This window comes from Notolepis coatsorum (genome assembly GCF_963971535.1).
Source record: "Notolepis coatsorum genome assembly, chromosome: 3".
In the NCBI taxonomy this organism is placed as follows: domain Eukaryota; kingdom Metazoa; phylum Chordata; class Actinopteri; order Aulopiformes; family Paralepididae; genus Notolepis; species Notolepis coatsorum.
Genome location: NC_140167.1, coordinates 104,296,423 through 104,318,795, shown reverse-complemented (window position 1 = coordinate 104,318,795; position 22,373 = coordinate 104,296,423). Strand labels below are relative to the sequence as shown.

General features: G+C 43.5%; 1 protein-coding gene across 2 annotated transcripts in view; it reads right to left on the bottom strand.

Annotated features, from left to right (window-relative positions):
• Window positions 1-22,373, bottom strand: part of LOC311225570 (rho GTPase-activating protein 6) — a 173,976-nt gene that overhangs the window by 86,938 nt on the left and 64,665 nt on the right. The gene's annotated exons all lie outside the window — the stretch shown is intronic.

Genomic DNA, 22,373 nt, shown 5'->3' with positions numbered 1-22,373 from the left:
TAACATGAGACGCAGCACTGAACAGCCGCTCGCTGTCCACGCTGGTGCATGGGGCAGATAGGTATCTGCGTGCCATCTGTGCCAGTACAGGGAAACGGCCGTGATTATTGCTCCAATATTCAAGTGCACTCTCATTTCTGGGAATGGAGACCTCTGCAAGATACCCATCCAGTTGCTGCGATGCGCTTGAGCGTGGCCTTTCTGGCCCACTCTCCTCCAAAATCTCATCGAACATGTCGTGCAGAGTGGACCGTGCCTCGTCCGTCCGTGCCCTTTTCTGCTGTGGGCCACCAGCTGCCTCTGCATTATGCGCTTCGTCATCACCAGGCATTGCATGAATTAGGTCTACTAATACACGTCGTTTTGCATCCCCATCAAAGTAGCGGTCCTTATATCTAGGATCCAGTGCGGTTGCAATACTGTAGATGGGGTCAAACTCTATTTGATCGAAGCGTTTATTTATAGCCTCTAGCAGTGTGGTCTTTGTGGTTTTGACACCATGGTCTGTGTCAACGTCCTTGCTCAGAAGGCGTCTCAGGGCCCTCACGGATGGAATGACGTCAGCAGCCGACGCCTCAGATGCGCTAATTTCTCTTGTCAATTGTTCAAACGGAGAGAGAAGTGTGAGGACGTTTTCAACCAAGAGGTCATAATCTGCGGAATATGCAGCGAGTGTGCGCTTCTGTTCTAGAAGGCTTTGCAGCATATAAAAAGTACTGTTCCAGCGCGTGGAAACATCTTGCTGGAGCCGTTTTATTGGACCCAACTGGCCTGTCTTCTGCAGGGCATGTAGGCGTGAGTACGCGAGTGGGGAATGCTTAAAGTGACCGACTATTTTTCGGCCTATTGCGACCACATCCGCGATGCTCCTCTGACTCAGTACTGCCTCGTGGACTGCCAGCTGGAGAGTATGTGCCATGCACCCAAAACTGGTGAGTCCACTGTCCTTCATCGCTTTAGACATATTCTTGGCATTATCTCTCACGACAACATGCACCTGTGATTTGTCGATTTTCCACGTGGCAAACATCTTATCGAATGCTGCGGAGATTGCTATTGCTGTGTGGGACCCTGTAAACTCCTGCGAATGCAACACCACTTTGACCAATTTGAAATCTTTGTCTACCCATTGGGCGGTGAGGCTAAGCATGCTCATGGGACTGACATCGGAACTCCATATATCAGTTGTGAAGCTAATGGCGTGCACATCAAGTGCCAGTAGCTCGTGAATGTGTGTGGCCACAACATTGTAGATGTCGGGTAGACAGACGTCAGCGAAATAACGCCGACTTGGCAGTGTGTACCGGGGCTCAATGTACTCCACCAGCCTCCGAAACCCCACGTCTTCCACAACGGAGAAGGGTTGGTCATCTAGTGCAATAAACTCCATCACCTTCTTAGTGATACCTTTAGCTTTGGCACTGTCCCTATCTAACTTTTGGCTGCGCTCGAATGCGTGTGTTAATAGAGACTGAGTCGAGGTCGAGGACTTGCGTTGCACTTTCGTAGTAGCCAGTGCCGATGTGGCTTTCATATACTCATTGTAATCTTCCACGTGCCTTGATTTTAAATGGTTGATCAGATTTGATGTATTAAAATCCCTGGTTGAGGTGCCTCCCCTTGAAACATCAACGGAGCATTTGTTGCAATTAGCATAGCGTCCGTTTTCTCTTTCTGACACCGTGAAATGAGCCCATACAGCCGACATTGTCTTCGTATTTGTTTTGTGTACAAGAAAAACAGCACGGTACCGTAGATATTTCAGACACCCCCGCTTTTCTTTCGTTGAAATATAAATAACGTTACATTCAGAGAGCTGCCTTGATTTTTCTGACGAAAGATTATGTTCTTTACTTCCTTAAAGTTCCTTTTTGCGGCCTTGAGAAGCGTGCGCACACTCACAGCTGAGATGATGTTCCTTTTTGCGCCTGACGAGAAACACTGAATTCTGCTATTATTTTAGGCATGGCAACAAATTAAATAATAATAATACAATGAATAAATAAAATATTACTACACGTCTTGTGTTACAAATTGTGCTCACCGATATGAACATAGGCCTCTTTACTTACTTACAAAAAAAGGAAACATCAAGAAATATGTTTATGGATTTACAGGTGCAGCTCAATAAATTAGAATATCGTGGAAAAGTTATTTTATTTCAGTATTTAAATTCAAAAAGCGAAACTCTCGTAGATTAGATTCATTACACACAAAGTGAAATATTTCAACTAGCCTTCATTTGTTTGAATTTGGATGATTATGTCTTACAGCTCATGAAAGCCCAAAATCACTATCAATAAAAAAAAATTAAATAAAATTGATGTATTTTTCTTTTGTATATACTATAGAAATGTCGGCCTTCTGAAAACTAAGTATGTTCATGTATGTTCACTCAGGACACTTGGTTAGGGCTCCTTTTGCAGTGCACAAATGACTGCATCAATAATACAGTGAAATATACTGACTTTTCCACGATATTCTAATTTATTGAGCTGCACCTGTATTCACCATGCCATGTGTTTTATTTTATAATGCTCATGAGTCATACAATACAAGTAAACATTATCCTCGCCTTAGCGAGCACACAACAATTAACCAGCTATATCAACAATAAGCAGCAGTTATTAACGAAAATGTTGGTAACTCCAGTCATTTTACTCAAATTGCAACAAATAAAATACTTCACCACACGAAAGAACAAAATGAGAATTATGCTCAGAAACAGATTATATTTATTAGTAAAATAACACCATAGCACCGCCATTAGCCTTTTCATGTCACGCACCATCAAAAGGGCGCGCGTGCACATATACAGTAGTTTAAAAAAAATATATATATATATATAAAAAAAAAATTAAAAATATAAAAAAAAAAAAAAAAATTGGGCCACTAATATCGGTATCGGTATCGGCCGATTGTGTTAATTGAACAATCGGTATCGGCGGCAAATTTGCATATCGGTGCACCCCTAGTAGAAACATATAATCCCTTCTGGGAATGCACTAGCAGAACCACCCCGCCTAGGAGGTGAAGTTAACTGACCAGCAGACACAGGTTTTGGGAAACGGCCCCCCTGAAAAGGATGCCTATCCCTGGACTCAACACGGTAGTCATCCACAAAAACGGACTTGTGTGTCAACACAAACTCATCAGCGAAGACAGCAGCGTATCTTCAATACCCTACGCTCGTTTAGATGAGTGGAAACGGTATCAGGAACACATCTTTTAAATTCCTCTAGGAGAATCAACTGTCTAAGCTTCTCTCTTGACTCTGCTTTCTGAGAGGTGCACCACCTGTCAAACAGGTTCTCCTTCTCTTTTCCAAATTCAACATACGACTGTCCCTCTGACCTGCGATAACCTCTAAAACGCTGACGATAGGCCTCGGGGACTAACTCATAAGCCCTCAATATGGAAGCTTTAATAAGCTCATAGTCAGCACTTTGATCAAGGGACAGAGCAGTATAGGCTTCTTGCGCCCTACGAACAAGAACACACTGCAGCAGCAGTGTCCAGGCTGTATCAGGCGGCCCACTTCAATGTGGTTGCCACCTGTTCAAAAAGGGGAAAATACCTTTCCACATCCTTCTCAAAAAAAGGAGGCACCATCCTAATATTCTTGCCTACATCAAAACCGAAACACGACTCTGAATGCAGAGCACCCGCCTGCAAGGCAGCATGCTTATACTCAAGCTCCTTCTGCGCATGCTTGTGCTCCAGCAACATTTGTTTCTCCTTAAGCTCACGCTCCTCTTTCCTCTCTTTAAGCTCACGCTCCTCTCTCCTCTCTCTCTCCTTAAGCTCACGCTCCTCTCTCCTCTCCTTAAGCTCACGCTCCTTAAGCTCACGCTCACGCTCCTCTCTCCTCTCCTCACGCTCCTGTAGTAGCTGTCTTTCCTTAAACTCCAACTCTCTAAGCCTCCACTCACCCTCAGCACCAGATAGTAGCGGAGACGCGTCAGACAAAGTAGGCTCCTCCACCCTCGCCGCAAGCACCTGCTCCCTAACGAGCAAAACCCTCAAAGCACTCAAGGCAGTTGGTTTCAAACGTTTCTCACTGGCAGTAATCTCTACCTTGTAGTGCACAGCAAGCTCCAGAAGCTGTTCTTTGGAAAACCTCTCCAACATGTCATGAGAAGGGCGATCAACAAAATCCTTAATGGAAGCCATCTTTACTGCACCAGCGCCACAACCTGCTCACTTTAGAGTCACCAAAAGCACCCTAGCATACACACAATTTACCTGAGAACCACCAAAGAACCACTGAAGAAACACTAAAGAACCACCGAAAACCGCTGAAGCACCCCTTGTTAGCGTTAGCATGCTAATGCCAATACTAATAACTACAAGGAGACGCAGTGGAAATGTGTGCTCTACTGAGCGCACCTTTCTAATTTGCAAAAAATAAATAAAAAAAACAACCACCCTGAATAACTAGATGTGTCATACGCGCAGGAGGTCAGGTGCTAACAGGTAGGCTATCCAAAAAAAAATATACAACAAACAAATTCAAACAGGTGCCCCTCATAACCTGATATGAGTACTTACAGCTTCTACATCTAAACTGCAGTCAAAACGGCCCACCACATGTCTACCCTAAAAAAACACTACATCAGGCCCTACCACACTACCTGTGTTTTCTGGCCCCCTATCCTACCTACCCTTAAGCTAATGCCCTGTAGACCTAACCCTCTTCAATCACACCTGCTACCAGCCAAAGATCATATTGACCATCCACCCGTCAAGTATATGGAATGGTACAAGACAAGTAGATGGTGCTAATCATTTCTCTGACTGCCCCAGGAGTATGTGGTGCACAGGAAGCTAACAAACAACCAGAAAATAATGTCCCTACCTACATGTGATGTCCACTAAACTATATATTTTAACAGCAATAAGTAGTCACATCAAATTACAAACAAATAAGGGCATACTCACCTGTTTGATGATCGGCTCAAGCCCCCACGTTACACAACATGTAACGAACACCACCCACACTATAGCACCACGACACACCATGCAAAAAAAAAAACACCAAACAAATTCTAGGGGTATTTGTTTCCAAATTCACTCCCGGACGAGCCCCCAACTGTTACGACCCTGGCTCAAAGGGACGCAACCTATGTATACCGATATTGTCCAACTCTTAATTTCCGATACCGATATCTGCAGAGTTTCCCCCCCAAAAAACTGAATAATTTCAGGTAATTAATATTACATATCTCTTGTTGTGGAATTAACACAACATTATGCATACTTTTGACAATAAATAAAATCAGAATTTGTTCTTACTTGCTTGCCTGGGTAAATAAAGGTTATAGAAATGTAAAAAAAATAAAATAAATAATAATAAAAAAATTTTTAAACCGATACCGATATTTTCCGATATCACATTTTAATGCCAATATCGGCCGATGATATCGGTATGCCGATAATATCGGACATCCCTACCAAAAATTATATTGCGATAATGATATCGATAACAATATCATATCACTCGATATTTGATATTATCGATATTGTTATAAGTATTAAAAAAAAAAATCCGCCATCTTTAGTGTTACATCCCCTCACACTCCAGTTCTCAGGCTGCAGCTGGTTTGAAAGCGAAAGTAAACCGGCTTCTCTGCTGGCTGTGGCTCCAGGGGAGTTGAACAGTTCTGGCTCTGCTAGTTTCTTTTCTATCTTTTGGCGCTTTTTTGGTGAACAAACCACCGTAACTCGTGACTGGAGTCTAGCTCTGCTAGCACACATAGCCTACTGTGTACAGACGGTTTCAAACTGTATTTTAAATTAGAAAGCAAACAAAAAATGTAGAAAAATGTATCTCAATTTGGTCAGTAATGTCATTTGGACAAGCAAAGCCATTACTTTAAGTTGCAGGCAAGAAAGACAAGTCTGTCCACTGTCTCTGGTTTTAAAACTGCCCTGTTGCAGGTCACAAAAACAAAAAACGATTTTTTTTCCTTTTTTCGATATCGATTATTAAAATATATCGCGATAATTATCGTTATCGTTATATCGCCCAGCCCTACTTGAGGATCTTGATCTCTCAGACGGATCCGGATGTCGTAGTAATAACAGAATCATGGTTAAAGAAATCTGAGGACTCCTCCATTGCACTAAGCCATTATAATGTATTTAGAATAGATAGAATTGGAAGGGGGGGTGGGGTGATCATGTATGTTAAAGTTTGTTGTTCTGTTACCATTCTACATGCAATCACTATTGCCAAATGCTGTGAAATGCTTGTTTTTGGTACAAATAATTCACTAATTGCCATTGGAGTGTATAGACCGCCATCGGCTAATAATAATAATAATCTTCATTTATATAGCACCTTTCATACACGGAGTGCAACTCAAGTGCTTAACAGAGACACGTCTTCTTTAAACAAGTCAAGAAGAAACAACACAATAAATCAAGAAAAAACAAGAATCCCATAAGGTCCAAATTTTTTTAATAAACTCAAAATAAATAAATGAATGCATGCAACACTCCCAGACGTACCCCACGCGAAGGTAAGGAAAAACTCACTAAAACCTAACAATAGGAAAAAATGCACCACAGGCAATGTGGAGGAGAGAAACCTTAGAAGGGACATTCAAGGGGGGGATCTCCCTTCTTAGATGTCGGTGATATTAGTGTTGCATGTTGCATTAAAAACATGCTAGCTCTGTTGATAAAATAGCAAATGTTTTAGCTCTGTATCCTGATACTGAAATGCTCATAATGGGTGACTTTAATTTAGATTGGCTGGGTAGTAATTCTTGATATCTGAAGGAGGTTAGTGAAAACCTAAACCTAACCCAATTGGTTATGGAACCAACTAGCCCAAACCCCAAAGATCACACAAAATTTACTTTAATTGATTTAATTTCCTCCAATAGATTAGACAGGATCACTGCTAGTGGAGTTTTTGATTTAGGAATCAGTGACCATTTCCCAATAGCCTGCATCAGGAATACTAAGCTAAAGAAAACAAAATCACACAATATTATAAAAATAAATCTAAAACATTTCAATGATCAAGCTTTCCTATTTGATCTACTCAATAGATATATACTTCTGAAATTCCGGATATAGAATTGGCCTTAGACTTCTTCAGTAAAACTCTCCTATCAATCTATTAAAATATAAGCTGAGATCTTTGGTGATTCATGAGGCGGCTGAACCATACCTGTCAACCCTCCCGTTTTTCCCCGGGATTCTCCCGTATTTGACACTTCTTTCAATATTTTCCCGTAAATGTCCCGTATTTTCATTTTGCCCTTCAGTTCTTACTAAAAAGGCTACATTACCCCGCTGTGAAGATGACAGGCAGCAGCCTGGAGCCCCCGCCATAGGGACCCCCCCCCCCCCCGAGGGCTGACATAATGGCTGTACTCGAACAAAAGCGACCGCAATTCAAATGGATGATATGCAATGAAACAACAGTAGGAAACCCCCTTAGGGGCCCCATGGCCATGACACTTGTGTTTGGGAGAAAAAAGAATGAAACTTTGAGCCAGCAATACCTACGTATAATAATAAACAAGCAAAATAAAGAGGATTTATCCATCTGGAGCAGAAAAAAGATGAGGAGGATCAAATAAAGAAATACAGTGGTAAGTAGAGCATAAAAAGCTACTGTTTAGTAATGGTATAGTCTTAATTAATGGGTGAGATAGTTAAAACTCTCCAGCTAACATTAGCTATCTAGCTAGGTCTCACGTTGTTTTCGGACAGTTATCCTAGCTAGCTTACTGTAAAGGACAGGGACACTAAATTATCATGTTAGCATGTCTGATTATAACCTGAGCTCTAATAAACTATGTTTCTATTAGGGCTGCAACTAATGACTAATTTGGTAGTCGACTAATCTGTCGATAATTTTTCCGATTAGTCGACTAATCGAAAACCAATTATGTAAACAAAAAACAAAACAAAAAGATATTATTTATTTTTTTATTTTTTTAAACTACCTATCTTTGTGAAAGTGGCTTCTCAGCTCTGGTCCAGCTGAAGACAGAGCAGAGGAACAGATTGGACATTGAGCATGACCTCAGAGTTGCTTGTCTACCATCACCCCAGACTTTCAGACTCTTGTCAGGACCAAACAACAACATCATAACATGATGATCCCATAGCAAATTAAAATAATGACTCATGAAACATTTGAATTTGGATCTTAAGCCACTTTAAATGAAAATGTATTTGAAGAACAATACAGCAATCACTCATAACAAGATAAATAAATTAAATAATACAAATTAAAGTGGAAGTGTACTTTAAATAACTAAAGAAATAATAATAAAAAAAGAAAAATAACTAGCAGCATCTGCCCCCAGCACCGCGGCTGATGGGGCTGTAACTTGGTCCAGGACCAGGAGGGTGACGTGGAACAGCTGTAAGGGGAGAGGGGGATGAGTCAGATCAGACAGACTTCTAGGTCTTTTGTTTGCTGTGTGAGAGGAGTCCGTGTGTGTATGTGTGTGTGTCTTACTCTGATCGCTGTGTGAGTGAGAGGAGTGTGTGTACTGTGTAATTTGTGTGTGTCTTACTCTGATCGCTGTGTGAGTGAGAGGTGTGTACTGTGTAATTTGTGTATGTGTGTGTGTCTTACTCTGATTGCTGTGTGAGTGAGAGGAGTGTGAATGTGTGTGTGTCTTACTCTGATTGCTGTGTGTGAGAGAGAGGAGTGTGAATGTGTGTGTGTCTTACTCTGATCGCTGTGTGTGAGTGAGAAGAGTGTGTATGTGTGTGTGTCTTACTCTGATCGCTGTGTGTGAGTGAGAGGAGTGTGTATGTGTGTGTCTTACTCTGATCGCTGTGTGTGAGTGAGAGGAGTGCGTGTGTAATGTATTGTGTGTCTAGTCTGATCATCATCTCCTGCAGGGGAACAAAGTTTTCAATGTCCAAAATTTGCTATGGGATCATCATGTTATGATGTTGTCTGGAACCCTGAGAAGCCACTCTCACAAAGATAGGTAGTGCACAAAAAAAAAAAAAAAAAAAAATTTAACACTTTGGTTGCCTTGGGTTAAATTAATGATATACCATAGGTTGCCGGCTCTATTTGTCTATGGAGAAGTACCCCTTCTTTGCATGGCTATAACTTTTTAAATTCTATTGCTACATTGCCATTATTAGGGCCCATTCAAAGTCCTATATGTATTGTTCATTGTGTAGCAACGTTAAACTTTTTCATTCACATATTCATAGTAAAGTATGGTCTAATGTTAGAGCTGCCGCGATTACCGCATTACCGCGGTATCGCTGTTACATCACGGCCACCGCAGAGTAGGCTGAATACCGCGTCACCGCTGTTTTTTATAATAATAATAATAAATTACCCTCCTCTCGTTGGGCTTGCGGCTCTGCAGATATACCCTACTCATCTATCGAGGTTCCAAGCGACCCTATTGGGTACCAGAAAAGTCACGTGAAACATTGCAGACCACTGATTGGTCAGAAGAGAGACGCGTCACACGTTGTAGCGTCATGCAGTGTGTTACCACCAATCGGCAAGCGCGTATTCGGTTTTTACTTCCTGAATGTCAGATCATCACAACACGGCTAATAACGTTAGCTTTAACTCTCCGCCGGAGTGGACTACGATCGCTCCTAAGGAGTACTAAACGAGACATAATGATTTTACTGTCTGCAACGAATGTTATAATAAAAGCCCTTCGTTCTATACACTTGTCTGATTGAAAACTTTATTAACAGACCGCAGAATGGGACAACTCAGCACGCTCTGAGCAAAGAAAGGAACTGAGATATGAATAGAGTATTGCTTGCCTTGCTATTGTCCGGTAAATACGCTGATGTTATTGAACGTATAACTATATAATGTTAATGCCACAAAACGAATGCCTTTATTATAAAGTAGTAACTTTATAGTAATAATAATAAGAAAGGGTCGGGGGGGTTAGGGGTAACCACCCCTGCCCGCGACACCGAGTGAACGGCGCACGACCAGAGGGTAAACTTCGAATCCGTGTTTCACTTTCAATAACTAATGCGTGCTTGCCGAATCCCAAACAATATTCATGCTGCAAAGTCATCCTCAAAAAATAGACATTTAGACTAGAGGCAGGCTATATGCTATAAAGAGTAGACCACTACTACTAAAAAAAAAAATGCATTCAAACTTTATTTTTTTATTTTTTGTGTGCATGCGGTAATAACCGCGGCGGTAGGAAATATTTTGCAAATTTGTGCGGTAAGGAAAAAATCAATACCGCGGCAGCTCTATCTAATGTATAAGTATGTTTTCATCTCTTTCTGCAGCTTTCTCCAGAACGTGATCTATAGCCCCAAATGCATTATATTGATGATGCAATACAGTTTTATGGCAATCAGCGCGATATAAAAAATTCCAACTAGACGTACTTCTAGAAGTTACTACACGTCATCTGATGTTGACCGGATGGGCTAGGGGGCGTTTATAATTCCGTGGGCAGCGTTATACCAATCATCTAATGTGGGTCAAATGTTGATAATAGCAGTTAGTATCGAAGAGGGTAACGTTACACGCTGAAACTCACCCCAGTCTCCGCGCGCCGTTGGGCGATCATCGTCGAGTTGAAATCTTATCATTATGGGATGTAAATTTACCCGGTCCATCTCCAGCTTGTATAATGGTATATACGTCCAAATCATGTTGTTTATCGAGTTATTGGCAATCGATCACTGTGTAGTGTGACGAGCCAGAGTCGCGGGACCTATAGCGAGCGCCGGAAGTACTACGGTCGTCTAGGACAACCTCTATTCAACATCCTGTTTGGCGATTGCGCCGATCGGCCACCAGATGGCGCTCCTGAACCGCCAGAGAGCTCAGTGGGTCCTGCTGGTGGATCTCAGGCCAGCGGAGGGACATTATGAATCCGATCGCAGATTTTTGAAATATTGATATAAGGCCGCTGTACAGCGTCCCCCGGCAACTTGAGCATGGCCAGCAATGACGTGAAAAGACGTTTCATGGCAGTCAAAGTGTTAATGACTAATCGACGCAACAATTTCTCGTCAACGATTTTTTTATAATCGAGTCGATTATGTCGACTAATCGTTGCAGCCCTAGTTTCAAAATTTTTATAACTGACTCAATCTCAATTTCTACAGCTTACTGTCATGGCTCATTTTAAATATTCCACAACAGAACTATTGATACAGCCCTAGCATGTTTTGATATAGTCAATTATCTCACTTTTACTAGGTGACTATCTCAAATATGCCAAAGGGATTTTTGTCAAAGGGCAGCAGAGACAAGTGATACAGGGACACAGGTAAGGTCTTACAATGGCTTAGTGATTATAACAGTGCAGTTGGCTCAATTGCAAGAAAAATAATAGACAGTTATGATATTACATTCTGCTCAGCATAATTTGTATGCAAAATATTGTGGTTTCCCTGCTTTAGTCTGTTGACACATTTCTATACTAAATGCTTTTGTAGTCCTGTGTCATACCTAAATGACTTCCTGGACCCTACCCTCTCATTCGACCCTCATGTCCGCTCCATCGTCAAAACCTCCTACTTTCACCTCCGCAACAATGCCAAAATTAGACACTGCCTCTCCCCCCCTGCTGCTGAATCCCTCATACACGCCTTCATCTCCTCCCGCCTCGATTACTGCAACTCCCTCCTCACTGGCATCACCTCCCGCTCCCTCCATAAACTTCAGATGGTCCAAAATTCAGCTGCCCGCCTCCTCACAAGCACCCGGTCCCGTGACCACATCACTCCTGTCCTCCACTCTCTTCACTGGCTCCCGATCAAGGAACGCATTAACTTCAAAATACTACTCTTCACCTTCAAAGCCCTCCATAGCCTGCCCCCCCCCCTACCTGACTGACCTCCTTCTCCCTTACCGCCCCACCCGTTCTCTCCGGTCATTATGGGACATTATGAATCCGATCGCAGATTTTTGAAATATTGATATAAGGCCGCTGTACAGCGTCCCCCGGCAACTTGAGCATGGCCAGCAATGACGTGAAAAGACGTTTCATGGCAGTCAAAGTGTTAATGACTAATCGACGCAACAATTTCTCGTCAACGATTTTTTTATAATCGAGTCGATTATGTCGACTAATCGTTGCAGCCCTAGTTTCAAAATTTTTATAACTGACTCAATCTCAATTTCTACAGCTTACTGTCATGGCTCATTTTAAATATTCCACAACAGAACTATTGATACAGCCCTAGCATGTTTTGATATAGTCAATTATCTCACTTTTACTAGGTGACTATCTCAAATATGCCAAAGGGATTTTTGTCAAAGGGCAGCAGAGACAAGTGATACAGGGACACAGGTAAGGTCTTACAATGGCTTAGTGATTATAACAGTGCAGTTCAGCATTCAGTAACCCATACTTTTTGTGAACATGTTTTTGATACTGCATTCTGTTGAACACACACCTCAGAACCGTACCTAATGAAAATTGGCTCAATTGCAAGAAAAATAATAGACAGTTATGATATTACATTCTGCTCAGCATAATTTGTATGCAAAATATTGTGGTTTCCCTGCTTTAGTCTGTTGACACATTTCTATACTAAATGCTTTTGTAGTCCTGTGTCATACCTAAATGACTTCCTGGACCCTACCCTCTCATTCGACCCTCATGTCCGCTCCATCGTCAAAACCTCCTACTTTCACCTCCGCAACAATGCCAAAATTAGACACTGCCTCTCCCCCCCTGCTGCTGAATCCCTCATACACGCCTTCATCTCCTCCCGCCTCGATTACTGCAACTCCCTCCTCACTGGCATCACCTCCCGCTCCCTCCATAAACTTCAGATGGTCCAAAATTCAGCTGCCCGCCTCCTCACAAGCACCCGGTCCCGTGACCACATCACTCCTGTCCTCCACTCTCTTCACTGGCTCCCGATCAAGGAACGCATTAACTTCAAAATACTACTCTTCACCTTCAAAGCCCTCCATAGCCTGCCCCCCCCCTACCTGACTGACCTCCTTCTCCCTTACCGCCCCACCCGTTCTCTCCGGTCCTCTTCCACTGCTTCCCTCACTGTCCCGTCATCCAAACTTAAAAGTTTTGGTGGTCGGGCTTTCTCACGTGCTGCACCCCGACTTTGGAACACCCTCCCTCACACCATCAGACTCTCCCACACTCTCCACCTTCAAATCCTGTCTCAAAACCCACCTGTTCTCCCTAGCATTTAACCTTCCCTACCCATAACCACCCTCCTCCAACCTGTTGTTGTTTGTTACTGTGGCTCTATGTGTGTATTTCATATTGTTCCCTGTTTCCCCTGTGGTTCTATGTTTCTTTAGTTTTTTAGTTTTTCTTCTCTCTGCCTACTGTCAGCGACTTTGGGTTACTGAGAAGCGCTCTATACATTTAATTAATTATTATTATTATTATCATCTGTCAAAAATGCTAAATCAAGCTATTATTTAGAATGAATCACAAGTTCATACCAAACAAACTTTTGGAAAGCAGTAAATTCAAATAAAACCAAGACTACCATTTCCCTGCCTACAGAGGTCAAATATAATGACTGTTTGATAACTGAAGGTAAAGAGATTTGCTTAGCCTTCAATAGCCATTTTGCCCAAGCTGAACATTTATTTAATGAAGTAGACTGTGAGCATGATTGTGAAGGGCCTCCTCCTGGTGACTGCTATGAGAAGAATTAAGGGCCTACCACCACCTATTACTCCTAATGCAGTTTTTAATTATGTTGGTGTCTATTGATACCAGAAAGTCGACTGGGGAGGACAACTTGGACCCTTACTTTCTTAAATTAGCTGCTCCTGTAATCACAGAGCAAATAACATAAGTTATATGTTTTATCTCTCTATATTAACAGGCATAGTTCCCAGTATTTGGAAAACGGCCCATGTCTCTCCCTTGCATAAAGGTGGAGACAGAACTGACCTGAACAATTATCGTCCAATTTCCCAAGTTGTCCTGCTTAGCTAAAATTCTGGAATAACAACTCAAAACATTTCTCTCTAATCACTTTGTTCTAAGCCCCCATCAATCTGGTTTCAGAGCCAACCATAGTACAATCTCAGCTACCACTTTAGTTATAAATTATATTGTTTCTGCATTGGACAAAAAGAAACATTGTGGTGCCCTATTTATAGATTTATCTAAAGCGTTTGATACGGTTGATCATTCTCTTCTGTTAAATAGACTGCATAGTATTGTAGTATTTTGATGAGATTGTTTGCGGTTGGTTCCGGAACTATTTATCAGGCAGAAACCAATGTGTGAAAGTGGGCAAAACCCAGTCAGAATTTTTGCCCATTACAAAAGGTGTTCCACAAGGATCGATTCTAGGCCCCGTTTTATTTACTATTTATATTAATAATATTATTCTGTCCTTGAAGGGCTGTGGTGGACTTCCAGAGGGGCAAGGTGGAGGTGGTGGAGTCATATAAGTTCCTTGGGGTACACCTGAACAATAAATTGGACTGGTCGGACAACACAGAGGCCCTCTACAGGAATGGACAGAGCAGGCTGTTCTTCCAGAGGAGACTCAGGTCCTTCAATGTTTGCAATAGCTGCAGTCATTCTACCAGTCTGTAGTGGCCAGCGTCCTCTTCTATGCTGTGGCATGCTGGGATACTACATCAACTCGAGGCACACCAACAAACTGAACAAGTTGGTGAGGAAGGCTAGCTCCGTGGTGGGAGTCGAGCTGGTCAGACTAGAGGTGGTGGCAGAGAGGGGGACGAGAAGGAAGCTGGCTGCTATCCTGGAGAATCCCTCCAACCCCCTCTACGACGAGCTAGTCAAGATGAGAAGAAGCACATTCAGTCACAGACTCATACCCCCCCGACACTCAACTAACCGCCTCGGCCAGTCCTTCATATCAGCGGCCATCAGGCTCCACAACAGTTGACTGCTGCCAGACATCCAACTACAACTACTAGGAACCTAAAAAGGACAATAACACTTATGTGAATACTGTATATTTCAGTTAGTTAGTTAATTAATTATATTGATTTGTTATACTGTTTACACTGCTTGTTTTTACTACCTGTACCTCCCCTCCCCCTCCCCCATGCTGCTATTAGGGATGCACGATAATTATCGGGCCGATAATTATCGGGCCGATATCAGCAATTATGACGTCATCCCGATAAACCCGATAACGTTATTAATAGCTCCGATAATATAATATCTTTTTTGGTAAAAAAAATGCGGTGTGGGTGAATTTGGATGAAGTGCGTTTGTTTTGACTGTCCGCTCCTCCCGTTTTGCCAGTACTGTGGTACCACTGATAGTGTGTGGTTTAGGAACAGGGTGTTTTACACAAATCTAGCGCTCCCTTTCTTGGCTGTGACGTAGCCACGTAGTACGTTTCTTGAAAGCAGCGCGTTGTAAACAAAGATGGCGACGCTAGTGGGGATTGTTTCAGAGAGGAAAAGTTCGCTTGCTATTTGTAATAAATGCAATGGAGAAGTTCCACGAGGAGGGAAAAGTGCAGCGGCTTGTGATACATCCAACCTAGCAGGTCACCTGCGGCATCAACACCGCTGCGATGGTGTGTTGTGTTAACTTAAAAGCCTGCAACGACGCGGGGAGCTAAGCAAAGCTAGCCCCTTTCATGGCTGTGATGCAACCTTTGGTTGAATACGCAGTCACTTATTGCTCCGTAGTAGCCAGGTTAATTTGCACCACCAATGACTGCTTAAAAGCTAGCGGCTTGAGCCCTTGGGTCATTTCTGTCAAACTTATTTAATTTAGCAAACGACTCGTCAATAGGTACAACTAAGCGTGCTCGCGCCGTCGTACACCAGCGGTGGTGATGCCGCAGGCGACCTGCTATGTGTCCACTCAAAGCCTTTCTTTCAAGGCGGACAGCTTTGAAAAAAGAAGAAAAAAAAAGCTTTGAGCGTCTTAGGTTGGATGTATTATAAGTTGTTGACGGATTGTGAATTTTCATTTGGAAAAATAAATATGATCACTTTATCAGTCAAAACTGTTGTCTTGGCTTTTGTTTCTGTTGTCTGGTTAAAAGTTTATTAACCGATTGCAGAATGGGTACAATACAGTACAGCTCAATACATACAATTGTTAAGGGGATGCAGACCAGAGAGACTTTCGTCTTGTTTACATCAGGGACAGGGTCCCCCATTTACAATTCATCATAACATAATGACATGCATGACATACAGATAGACAGTGCTGCCTACATCTATACATGACATACCAGATTTGCAAATACAGTACTGTTTGTGATACGAAAAGAGTCCAGAAAAGAGAGTATATACATTTGACGTATTATTATTGTATTGTGATATGTTTTGTTTCATGTTAAAAAAAAGAAAAAAATTTGATCAAAATATTATTTTAATAATACAATAAATATCGGTTATCGGTATCGGCTTGAGGAGCATAAAGTTATCGGTATCGATATCGGTGTCAAAAAATCAATATCGTGCATCCCTAGCTGCTATGATGCCTGAATTTCCCCAAGGGGATCAATAAAGGAATATCTTATCTTATCATGCTGTACTCTGTAGTACGCCAGCGACCCCGCCTCCCCACATGGAGACAAAGAGTGACACGAGGAAAACAAACACGCAAATGGCAATTAATCGAGCCCGTCAAAATCATCGCGTTCATTTTCATACACTGCGCGATTAATTGATTTATTGCTTATCGCGACAGGCCACACCACCACAAAATAAACAAATACCTTGTAGGAAACACCATTCACTAAGAACGTGTGGGAAACACCATTCACTAATAACTTGTGGGAAACACCATTCACTAAGAACTTGTGGGAAACACCATTCACTAATAACTTGTGGGAAACACCATTCACTAATAACTTGTGGGAAACACCATTCACTTAGAACTTGTGGGAAACACCATTCACTTAGAACTTGTGGGAAACACCATTCACTTAGAACTTGTGGGAAACACCATTCACTAAGAATGTGTGGGAAACACCATTCACTAATAACTTGTGGGAAACACCATTCACTAAGAACTTGTGGGAAACACCATTCACTTATAACTTGTGGGAAACACCATTCATTTACAACTTGTTAGGAAACACCATTCACTTACAACTTGTGGGAAACACCATTCACTTACAACTTGTGGGAAATACCATTCACTTACAACTTGTGGGAAACACCATTCACTTACAACTTGTGGGAAACACCATTCACTTACAACTTGTGGGAAACACCATTCACTTAGAACTTGTGGGAAACACCATTCACTAAGAACTTGAGGGAAACACCATTCACTAAGAACTTGTGGGAACCACCATTCACTTACAACTTGTGGGAAACACCATTCACTTAGAACTTGTGGGAAACACCATTCACTTAGAACTTGTGGGAAACACCATTCACTTACAACTTGTGGGAAATACCATTCACTTACAACTTGTGGGAAACACCATTCACTTACAACTTGTGGGAAACACCATTCACTAAGAACTTGAGGGAAACACCATTCACTAAGAACTTGTGGGAAACACCATTCACTTAGAACTTGTGGGAAACACCATTCACTAAGAACTTGAGGGAAACACCATTTACTTATAACTTGTGGGAAACACCATTCACTTAGAACTTGTGGGAAACACCATTCACTTAGAACTTGTGGGAAACACCATTCACTTACAACTTGTGGGAAATACCATTCACTTACAACTTGTGGGAAACACCATTCACTTACAACTTGTGGGAAACACCATTCACTAAGAACTTGAGGGAAACACCATTCACTAAGAACTTGTGGGAAACACCATTCACTTAGAACTTGTGGGAAACACCATTCACTAAGAACTTGAGGGAAACACCATTCACTAAGAACTTGTGGGAAACACCATTCACTTACAACTTGTGGGAAACACCATTCACTTACAACTTGTGGGAAACACCATTCACTTAGAACTTGTGGGAAACACCATTAATTTACAACTTGTGGGGAATACCATTCACTTACAACTTGTGGGAAAGACCATTCACTTACAACTTGTGGGAAACACCATTCACTTACAACTTGTGGGAAACACCATTCACTTACAACGTGTGGGAAACACCATTCACTAAGAACTTGTGGGAAACACCATTCACTAAAGACTTGTGGGAAACACCATTCACTTAGAACTTGTGGGAAACACCATTCACTAAGAACTTGTGGGAAACACCATTTACTTATAACTTGTGGGAAACACCATTCATTTACAACTTGTTAGGAAACACCATTCACTTACAACTTGTGGGAAACACCATTCACTTACAACTTGTGGGAAACACCATTCACTTAAACTTGTGGGAAACACCATTCACTTACAACTTGTGGGAAAGACCATTCACTTACAACTTGTGGGAAACACCATTCACTTACAACTTGTGGGAAACACCATTCACTTAGAACTTGTGGGAAACACCATTCATTTACAACTTGTTAGGAAACACCATTCACTTACAACTTGTGGGAAACACCATTCACTTACAACTTGTGGGAAAGACCATTCACTTACAACTTGTGGGAAACACCATTCACTAGGGATGGGTACCGAATTCGGTACTTTTGAGGTACCGAACCGAAACACGTCGGTACTACCGAGTATCGAATCAAGTGAGAAACCAAAAAAAAAATAAAAAAAAAATAAAAAAAATATTTTTTATTAATTTTTTTTTTTACTTTTTTTTTTTACTTTTTTCTTTTCATGTCAACGTTCACACGCACAATATATGCTTACCTAGGATTTGACTTGATTCAACAACAAAGCAGTCGGAGCAATGACAAGCCGAAAACTGTCGAAATTGTAGTTATTTGAAGTTTGGATTTTTTTTTACGACTGAGGTAGGTAAATTAAATGTCGACAGTTTTCGGCTTGTCATTGCTCCGACTGCTTTGTTGTTGAATCAAGTCAAATCCTAGGTAAGCATATATTGTGCGTGTGAATGTTGACATTTAAAGTACCGAAAAAAGGTACCGTTGGGTACCGGTATCGATTCACAGGTACCGGTACCCAAATGTGAAAGGTACCCATCCCTAGTTGTGGATCAACATTACTTTGCTTAAGCAACAGATCATACAACCAGCTTCTACCTGCATGTGGAGCGTCAGGCTAAGATAGAACCTTTCTATGACTGAGTGTATGCTTGCAGACCTTGCTTAATCTCATAACACGAACGTAACTCATCCCTCAATGTAAACAATGCAGATTCACATTTCGCAACCTCATCATATGTATTGTTGAAGAAACACACAGTTTGTTTGGCCAAATAATATAGTCCCCCTTTAAGGGGACTTTTTATTTATTTTAGGCACAAATTATCATGAGGGCCGGGGAGGGTATAGAGGGGACCACAGGGGGAAAAAGTCACTCAGCGGCGTCTGCTGCCTCGAGCGGCTCGGGTTTTGCCGCCCCGAGAAGCCCCGGAGGGACGGTAGTTAATCGGCTGCTGGTCTCGTCGTTCCCTACCGTCTCCTCCGGTCGTGGATGGGCCAGCGGCAGCAGAAGCACCGTCTCTCCTCCTGGCCTTCTTGGACGGGCCAGCAGTGGCGGCGGAGGCAGTGGTAGGCACGGCGGAGGGAGCTCGACGTCGTGGAAGCCTTCTGACTCCACCGGCAAGGACGGGAGGCGGAAAATGGGGTTGGAGAACGGATCTCTCCTCTGCCATCTCGTTGAGGTCATCAGCTGCAGGGCCTTCCCGAATAGTCCAGCATCGGAGAGGTTGGCCGTCAGAAGAGGGGCTCTCTTCTTCTCTGGCACTCGAGCCTGCTCCAGCCAAAGGTGGCGCTGGTTCAGGGTAGCCAGGGCACGCACTTTCCCAGAGGCTATGGCCTGCACCTGGGTAAGATGCAGTACAGCTCCTGCCGACTGGGTGATCTGATCGCGTTGCACCTCGGTCAGATCCGTGCCGCCCATCATTATCCCCGATACAAATCTAACCAGCTGCGCGATGTTAGAAGCAGCAGCCAGTGACTGTGTACCAGCGATAAATGACTGGTCACCACAATATGCCAATCGCCTAGCCGATTTTCCTTGGAGAACCAGCTTGCATAACGGCTCCCACACCACATCCGGACAGAGGAGAGCGGCCATCGGCCTATCAAGCCGTGGCACGCCCTCTCTCATACCTTTGACCAACCCCGCCACCCGCGTAACTGGTACGTAGGCGGGGGTAAGTCCCATGATGTGAGACACCACCTGGCCCCGACGAACATAGGCCCCCATCGAGGGGAAAAATGGGTAGACAACGTCCACCCCTCTCACCGGGCGACGCTGCCAGAGATGACCTATGAGATCATCGGGGGCAGGAGCAGGCAATGGCTGCGGCAGCGGCACACCGTTTGCAGCGGCAGCTACCGCCATGAGCTCGGGGAACAAAGCCTGCAGTTCCTCCTGCTGACCTTCCTCCACCGAACCCGCATCCCTCACATGCAGCAGGCTTCGACCGGTTGAGGAGCCACAGTCTGATGTGGCTGATAGCAGGGCATCCTGCCGATGAGGCCGAGGTGGTTCCCCGACATCCTCGAACAAGGCGCCCCAAGGAGACATTTCTCCCCCCTCCAGTGTTACCTGGATAGGAGAGATACTCGCCTCCACAGGGCCTTGAAACAAGAATCCGTCCGACTCTTCCATGTAATCCTCAGTTTCCATCGGACATACAGAGACCGACGCATCCTCGCTGGTCTCCAGCAATTCCCCAAACCCAGGCTGTTCGCGCCTGCAGGACACCATCTTGCGACGTGAATGGGCAGACGCGAAAAGTTTGCGTCGCAAATCCTCTGGAACGAAAGGAACCGGCCGCTCACGAACGGACGATTCCCCGGAACCAGAGTCGGGATCAGGCCACCGCCGGGGCGGCGGCACCGATGCACCGGCTCCTCGGAGAGGCAAACTACCCATCGGCTGTCTCCTGGGCTGGGCTGGTAACCATGAAAGTGGCAGCAGCCCCGCACCAGCGCGCACGACAGAGGCGGGAATGGAGAACCGCTGGTGAAGAGTGGGTCTACTCTCCGAGGTAGACATTATGACTTAGATTTTCCTTTTGAATAGTTATGAGAGAAGAAAAAAATAAGCACAATGTAAACACGTCTCAACTCTCTTCAACTAGCAACACGTCAAGTGGGGATCTCTCCAAGGCACTTCCTTGTGGTGAAAGCGAAGAAGGAGGCGAGTAGGTGGCCACACACCTGCTTATGAAGGTAAGCTGATGAGGGGTGTGGTCAGACGAATATTGGGATAAAGGTACATTGTGGAATTTTATTCAGTGCGCGTGCACAAGCGAGGTGCAGTGCGTGAGTGACGCAGAGCGAGAGCCGTTACGATACAGAACTGTGCATAGCTGAATAGACTGTATTTTAACGCCGGTCATATGGTGGTACTTGGAGAGCCAGCTACGTTCTCAGGTGGTACTTGGTGTAAAAAGTTTGAGAACCACTGTTCTAGAACATTTGTGATGTCACAGTATGATGTCATAATAGACCATTCTAGAACAATTGTGATGTCACAGTATGATGTCATAATAGACCATTCTAGAACATTTGTGATGTCACAGTATGATGTCATAATATAACATTCTAGAACATTTGTGTACAGTATATATTCAACAGTTTACTTTCAGGAGATGGGGATAAGTATAACCCTTTTTTGGCCAGTATTGATCAGTGGGCCAGGAAGTTGAGACTGCATCAGGGGGGAGTGGCGGAGCACACTCGGTGGCTATCAGTGCCATTTTGGCTATTGCCTGATCGAGTCATTGAACTTAGGTTCTTGAAGGAGGAGGATAAGGGCGAGATTGTGGAGGAAATAGAGAGGTTCCTTCTGGAATCAGGGGCTCTGGAGGTGTACACTGATGGCTCTGTGGATCCTGAAAGTGGGAGGGCAGGATTTGGGTGGTGGGTGCCTTGGTTAGGGATCGGTAAGGGACAAAGAATATCCGATGGCAGCTCAGTATTTGTGACAGAGTTGCTTGCCATCCTCTGGGCATTGTGGTGGGTGGAGGAAGTGGGACCAAGCCAGGTGATTATATGCTCTGACTCGGCTGCTGCACTGATGGCTCTGAGTGCAGGTGGGTCTAAAGCTCGCCCTGATCTCATTCAGGAAATAATGTTGGTTTTATATAGGATTGCGAAGGCAGGCTGGTCAGTGGAGTTTTGTTGGGTCCCGGGACACGCTGGGATTGCGGGGAATGAGATGGCTGACTCCCTTGCCAAACAGAGCCTGGGAAGGGAGGAAGAGATAGGTATTTCAATGGGAAGAGTAGAACTAAGAGATAAGATAAAGAAAGGAGTTGAGGCTGAGTGGCAGGATGAGTGGGAAAGGGGGACCAAGGGAAGGCACTATTTCTCTCTGCAGCCTCGGGTCAAGATCAAGGTGGAGGGATATGGGTCAAGGAGTGATAGGGTGAAGATGTGTAGACT